We start from the raw sequence: 8,049 nt of genomic DNA on the forward strand, positions 1-8,049 counted from the left end.
AATAGAATTTTGGCCCCAGACACTGGCCAACACCTTCCCTGAGGTAAGTACCCGGTGAATTAAGAATAGAACATTAGCACCCAGAAACTGACCAACACCTTCTCTATAGTAAGTACCTGGCAGTGTAAGAATAGAAATTTTCCCCCATGCACTGGCCACCACCTTCCCTGAAGTAAGTACCTAGTGGAATTAGAATAGAAATTTAGCCCACAGACCCTGGCGAACACCTTTCCTGAGGTAAGAACCCAGTGGAGTATAAATAGAAAATCTGGCCCCCAGACACTGGCCAACAACTTCCATGAGGTAAGTACCCAGCATAGTAAGAATATAATTTAAGCCCCAGACACTGGCCAACACCTTCCCTGAGGTAAGTACCTGGCGGAAGAAGAATAGAAATGTAGCCCCCAGACACTGGTCAACACCTTCACTCAGGTAAGAGTTCAGCAGAGTAAGAATTGAAATGTAGCCCCGGACACTGGCCAACACTTTCCCTGAGGTAAGGACATGACAGAGTAGGAATGGAAATTTAGCCCCTAGACACTGGCCAACACCTTCCCTGATGTAATTACCCAGTTGATTAAGAATAGAATTTAGCCCCCAGACACTGAACAACACCTTCCCTGAAGAAAGTTACTGGCAGGGTAAGAATAGAAATTTGCTCCCAATATACTGGCTAACACCTTCCCTTAGGTAAGTACCAGGCAGAGTAAGAACAGAAAATCTGTCCCCCAGATGCTGGTCAACAACATCCCTGATGTAGGTTGCCGGCAGAGTAAGAATAGAAATTTAGCCCCCAGACACTGGACAACACCGTCCCTGAGGTAAGTATTCGGCAGAGTAAGAATACAAATTTAGCCCAGAGACACTTGCCAACAACTTCCCTGAGGTAAGTACTCAGTTGAGTAAGAATGGAAATTTAGCCTCAGACACTGGCAAACACCTTAACTGAGGTAAGTTCCCTTGTGGAGTAAGAATAGAAAATCTGACCCCCAGACACTGGCCAACACCTTTCCTGAGGTAAGTACCCGGTGGAGTAAAAAGAGAATTTTCACCCCAGACACAGGCCATCACCTTCCCTGGGGTAGGTACCCAGCAGTATAAGAATAGAAATTTTAGCCGCCAGACTCTGGCTAGCACCTTCCCTGTGGTAAGTACCCGGCGGAGTAAGCATATAAATTTAGCCCCCAGACACTCGCCAACACCTTCCCTCAGGCAAGTAAAAAACATCAAAAAGTATCCACCAGAGTAAGAATAGGAATTAGCCCTCAGACACTGGCCAACACATTGTCCTGAATGTTTTGTTTAGGAGATTTGAGAGGCTGCTCCCATCCTTCCTTAACTAGACACAAGGGATCTCTTACTGGATGCCCAAACAAAAGTTAAAATGTACCATATGGAGTAAGAAGATACATTTCACCCCAGACACTGGCCAACACCTTCCCTGAGGTAGGTACCCAGCAGTATAAGAATAGAAATTTTAGCTGCCAGACTCTGGCCAGCACCTTCCCTGTGGTAAGTACCTGGCGGAGTAAGAATATAAATTTAGCCCCCAGACACTGGCCAACACCTTCCCTCAGGCAAGTAAAAAAAAAAAGTATCCAGCAGATTAAGAATAGGAATTTAGCCCTCAGACGCTGGCCAACACATTGTCCTGAATGTTTTGTTCAGGAGATTTGAGAGGCTGCTCCCATCCTTCCTTAACTAGACACAAGGGATCCCTTACTGGATGCCCAAACAAAAGTTAAAATGAGCTGTAACCAACCCCTTCCTGTGGGTCCTCTATGTAGGGAAATAAAAGACAGGGTAACAAGGCATTCCATTTTCACCTAATCTTTTCTGGGAGTCCCATGCTCATACTCTGAGGGTTTTGTTGTTGAACCTTTCAACAAGCCAATTGCATTGTGAATTGTACGGTGTGGTAAACTTATAGTTTACTCCACACTCTTTCCACATTGCAGTGATGTAACTTCGACATGAAGTTGTTATCTTTGTCAGTTAAGACCTCCTTCGGGAAACAAACCCTGGAAAAGAATGCCAGGAGGGTCCTAGCCACCACAGGATCTGTGTTGATCCTAAGGGGAATTGCTTCTGGATATCTAGTGGCATTGTCCATCACACTAGTGTGTAACTGTGTTCAGATGCTGTTAGAGGGTTTAAGGGACCATCAATGTCTATCCCTACCCTCTCAAAGGGAACCCCAACTACTGGAAGTGGAATGAAGGGCAGATTTGTAGTGCCACCTGAATTACCACTCGCTTGACGGTTGACACAGGAGCGACAGAACTCCTTGGTGTCTTCAGAAGGAAAACAACCATTACAACGCGGGCATTACATCGCAATGCCTTAATAAGGCAACTTTTACAACGCAAATGCATTCACAACACATGTTTTTACTACGCATGCTATTACAATGCAGAGGATTTTACTTCGCATGCTTTTACAACGCATATATGGGTAAGTATCCGTAAGTATTTTTATATTAAAAATAATAGCGGGCTATTTAAAAAGAATAGTAGCCATTATTTTAAGTGTGGTTTTTATATTTTAAAACTAGAAAATATTTAAAATGTTTAAAAAAATGAATACTCAAGTATTAATGATGTAATAATTACAGATTTATGAAGGTGTATTCATGTTAATAAAAAATAATTTACATTTGCAAAAAATATTTTTTATTTTAAAAGTAGACATTAATTTCATATTAAAATATTAGTGTGGTATTTATATATTAAAAGTAGCAAAAATAAAAAATATATATTTTTAAAAGTAGAAGCTTTATTAATAATGAGAAAATGAATACTCAAGTATTAATTATTTAATTATTACAGATTTATGAAGGTGTATTCATGTTAATAAAAAAGAATTTAAGTTTGCAAAAAGTATTTTTTATTTCAAAAGTAGACATTAATGTATTATTAAAATATTAGTGTGGTATTTATATTTTAAAAGTAGCGAAAAATAAAAAAATGCAATTTGTATATTAAAATCAGACAATGTATTACTAATGAGGAAATTCATACTCAATATTAATAATAAAATTATCACAGATTTAAGAATAATTTTCTGTTGAAAAAGTCGTTATTAAAAAAGATTTAAATTATGATAAAAAAATATATTTTTAAAAGTAGGCAATATTTTATTATTATAATGTTAGTGTAATATTTAATTTTTAAAAGTAGCAAAAATTAGACATTAATGTATTATTAAAATATTAGTGTGGTAATTATATTTTAAAAGTAGCGAAAAATAAAAAAATGCAATTTGTATATTAAAATTAGACAATGTATTAATAATGAGGAAATTCATACTCAGTATTAATTATAACATTATCACAGATTTAAGAAGAATTTTCTGTTGAAAAAAGTCGTTATTAAAAAAGATTTAAATTATGATGAAAAATATATTTTTAAAAGTAGGCAATATTTTATTATTATAATAATAGTGTAATTAATTTTTAAAAGTAGCAAAAATGTAAAAATATATTTGTTTGGTATTTATATTTCAAAAGAAGACAATATTTAAAAACTAGGAAAATTAAAATTTAAGTATTAATGATTTAATTATTAATACTTCAGGAAGGTGTTTTTAACAAAAATACTCTTGTTAATTTAAAAAGAATTAAAATGTGCTAAAAATATTTTTACATTATAAATAATAAATATTTGAATATTAAAAACATGCATATTTGTAATAGAAAAATACAAAGAAGAAATTGTAATAAATATACATTTGTAAATAATATTTAAAAAAAGAGAAAGACACAAAGAGGTTTTTTTTAATTATTTTATTAGGAGTAAAGCAGTAAATTGTTTATTAAAAATATTTTAGAATTTTTTAATGTACAGTGTATATTTTTAAAAAAATAGAAACATAGGGGCCCATTAGGATGACGGGCGGACTTTGTCCGCTTGTCATCCTACCGGTAAAAGGGACGGACCGCCATAAGGGCAAGGGTCCCGTGGCCAGCATTGGGATGCGCCCGCCACAGTGGCGGGCGCATCCAGCATTCCTACCATTGTGGCGGGCAGTTCACTCCGCAGGAAGGCATGGAAGGCATGTTGTGCGCTTCCATGCACTGCATGGCAGGCACCGTGTGGTGCCTGCCATGCTGTGCATGGAACTACTGGGGGTACCATAGGTACCCCCAATGTGCACCCCCCAAAACAGACTCTGCATGCCTTTCCGGCATCTGTCAAAGCCCATTGTAATATGGCTGGCGGTGTCTGATAGACACCGCCACTATATGAACTCTTTTCCACCCCGGTCGCAAGGCGACGGTCTTTCCGTCCGTCACAGATCCCCCAACCATACTAATATGCCGGCACGGATGGTGGGCAGAACGCCAGAACGCCCCCGCCAGGCCGGCGGTGGCTACCGATCCGCCCGCCATCCTAATGGGCCCCATAAACTTTCCTATGCTTTAACATTGCAGTCAATGAGAGATAATGTCCTTTTTTAATTTTTACAGTTTACGATGACGTAGAGGCGTATACGTGATTCACGCCATAACGAAGATCGTTGCGAGCCAGAACAGAAGCAAGGGAGAGCTGCGCTAAGGTAAGACAATTTATCTTATTTTAAAAGTAAATAGTAGGAGAAATATTTATTGTAAGAAGGAAGGGAGTTAAGTATAGGCAATGGGCCTGATTAGGATGGTGGGCCGGACTTCCATCCGCCCGCCAACCTAGCGGTGCTGGGACCGGCCGCCAGTGGTGCAGCGGTCCCGCACCGGGAATTAGGATGCCACCACGGCTGTGGCATCCACTATTCCCAGCATTGTGGTGGGTGGTGCTCACAGCACCACCCGTCACAATGCACTGTGTGCATTGTCATGCACAAGGTGACAGGCACCACGCGGTGACGGTCATCTTGTCCATGACAATGTAGGGGGCTAATATGGATGGCGGTGTCTAGCAGACTCGTCGGCCAGGCGGAAAAGCGGCGGACGGTCTTTCCGTCTGCCGGGGTCCCCCTGCCATACAAATATAGCGGGGGAAATGTGTGGTGAGAGGTGTAGGATTTAGGGCGGATCGCCGCCACCATGCGGGTGGTGGCGATCCGCCCTACATCCTAATGGACCACTATGTGTTTTATGTGTTACGTCACTGTTTAAAACAATATACACATTCAAATACATGTTGCAAGAATAGGCCCACGTCGGGTCACGTGTTTCTAAAAGTATTTTATGTTTAGTTTAGTTAATAAATGGTAGTATGTTTTCAATGTTAGAAAACAGTTGTATTGTGAAATGTAAAGTTTTCTGATATTGCGACTTTGAAAAAGAAAAATGCAAAAGATCGAAGCGTGATGGATTTTGGACTTTTGGATTTTAAAAAAGATTGAGGGATTACATTTGTTGCGTTTTTAGGAAAAAAACATATTTGTTTTTGTTTTTTTTGGAAACTTCACTACAACGGATCAAGAAAAAGACTGGATTGCAACGTTGGATTTTGTTGCGTTTTTTTAAACAAAAAAAACAATTTTGGGGATTTTTTTGGGTGCGTTTTTTTTAAATAGGCACAACTTTTGTATTTGAAAGTTTGTGCACACTGAAAAAATTAAAAAACAGAAAACGGATTTCCAAAATAGATTGAGAGTTATTAGTTTGGATTGGAATTACAAAAAAAAGAATCTTGGTGAACAGATGACATGAAGAAAAGATCAACATTTGAAAAGAGAAAACAACATAAGGTAAGTGACCCGACTTTTAAATTTAAAATGTAAAAAATTTCAAATTGTTTATGATTTTTTTTTAGGGCAAACAGGCAAGTAAATGTGCAATTTGAGTTAGAAATGGAGGATGTGTGCAAGATTATCAAGGTAGTCGGAAGCCACACACGACGAAAACTGTTGTAATGTAACCAATAGTCTCTGACATTTCTTTTGATTTTTTAGAAATGCGTGGGTTCAGATCACCTGTTAATGCTTGTGATAATCTAATTTCTTGGAAACTTTGTTCCTTCCTCAAAATTTCCAAAACATTTAAGAAAGTAGGGTGTGGTTTGCCAATTGAATGATTGAAGGAATTGTACCATCCCTCTATAGCATTGTTTGTTTTTGCTCCTCCTCCTAAGCAGGTCAAGTAGCAGTTCCACCACTCCACATGGAAACGTGGCTTCGTCCTGTGACCCGACCTGCTTAGATGGCCAATCCATGTGAATTCAAAATAATTTAGAAGTGATGCCAGTTTTTCCTCATTTGTTGTAAAGTAATCAGATTCAGTAATGGAAGTGTAGTACTCATCTACACTGTCAGGAGGAACAAAGCAAAGGGCAGTTTGTTTTTTAAGTTCAAACTGTAGTTTGCTATCAGAAAAATAATCCACAACAAAGGAGGTTTTTTGTATTTTATGCCACTACGCCTGAGAAAAGTGAAAAGAAATCCTTGAATTTGGGTATCCGTGTACATTTTGGTAATAGTATTAATCATTTCGAATTCAAAATCAATAATGACTTTTCTAGGACTTTTGTTGGATGTTTTGGATCTAACCACTAATAAAAGCTCAGTGTAAGTTGAAGATTGTGTATCTGGTAGCACCCTGTAAACTAAGGGGACTACTGTGTTGTTAATGTGTGCATGAATGGTGTATATTTGAGTGAATAGATGGGGCGTGCTTTTAAACGTACCATCCATCATGTTATGTTATGTTATGTTATGATAAACTTATCAAGCGCACTTACACCATAGGTTTCTTGGCGCTAATCATACACCAGTGACTGCAGAGAACCATTTTTGCGTGATTGCTCAAAAAGCCAAGTTTTCAAGGCCTTTCGGAAGCCCAAGAGACTGTCGCAGTTCCTAACTGAGAGTGGAAGTGAATTCCAGAGCTTAGGGGCCAGATAAAAAAACCTACGACCACCTTGTCGTTTTAGTTTGATTGATGGCGTGGAAAGAAGGTGAAGATGGGCGGAGCGGAGATTGCGTGTAGGGACATGTCTAGTGATTAGGCAGTTGATAAATTTAGGACTCGTGCAACGTAGTGCCTTAAAGATTATGCATCCCGTCTTGAAAGCAGTGCGCTGCACTATAGGCAGCCAATGGAGGTCACACAACTGCCTAGCTGACTGCCATCTCGGCAGTTTGTAAATCAGTCTCGCCGCCTGATTTTGAATTCTTTGAAGGCGATTAAGCAGCCCTAAGGGAAGGCCAGTGTAAAGGGAGTTGGAAAAATCAAGACGAGAAAGCACCAACTCTATTACTACCTGGATCAAAGCTTGGTGCGACAGCAGGTACGCAATTTTCCTTATTTTACGTAGTTGGAAAAGACAAGAGGAAACCACCGTACCCACATGTCCCTTCAAAGAGAGATCAGAGTCTATAGTCACCCCGAGACTTTTCACTGATGAAGGCGGGACAGGGGGGGACCTAGTTCGCCCGGCCAGAAATGGGGTCCCCAAAAAGTCGGGCTCTTCCCAGGCAACACCAATTCTGTTTTGCCGGGGTTGAGCTTCAATTGGTTAAGATCCATCCAACGTTGGATATGCAGCATTGTAGCTTGAAATTCAGCGGCTGCATTTTGGGAGTCCAACTTAAAAACCAGCTGAAGATCATCAGCATGGTTAAAAACAGTTGTTTTCCTGATTTTAAGTGAATGAATCAAGGGGTGGATGTACAGATTAAACAATAGTGGGGACAGGGACGAACCTTGCGGGACTCCACATGAGGTAGACAGATTAGGGGCAGTATAATTCCCAAGACACACTGACTAGGTTCTGCCTGTTAAAAAAGACTTTATCCACCTATAGGCTATGCCCCGGATCCCTGCTTGTTCAACACGGTACAACAAGATCATCCAAATATCACTGTTCTCCAACCTAACAAGATTATGTGGTGTGCTAAAGATTAGGATTCTCTTTTGAGGGTTTTTATTGTCATTCAAAAGGAAAGGTTCTTTAGAAACAGTAAGAGACAGTTCAGGAGGAATTATGATATCAGAAAAAGTTTGGGGAGTTACTCTTTGTGGGTTACGTGCCTGTTTTTTACGTTGAACAATACGTCACAGATTAGGAATAATGAGCATACTGCTGGCAACATGTGTTGGAATGTGTT

This window comes from Lissotriton helveticus, chromosome 8 (assembly GCF_964261635.1).
Source record: "Lissotriton helveticus chromosome 8, aLisHel1.1, whole genome shotgun sequence".
Taxonomy (NCBI): Eukaryota; Metazoa; Chordata; class Amphibia; order Caudata; family Salamandridae; genus Lissotriton; species Lissotriton helveticus.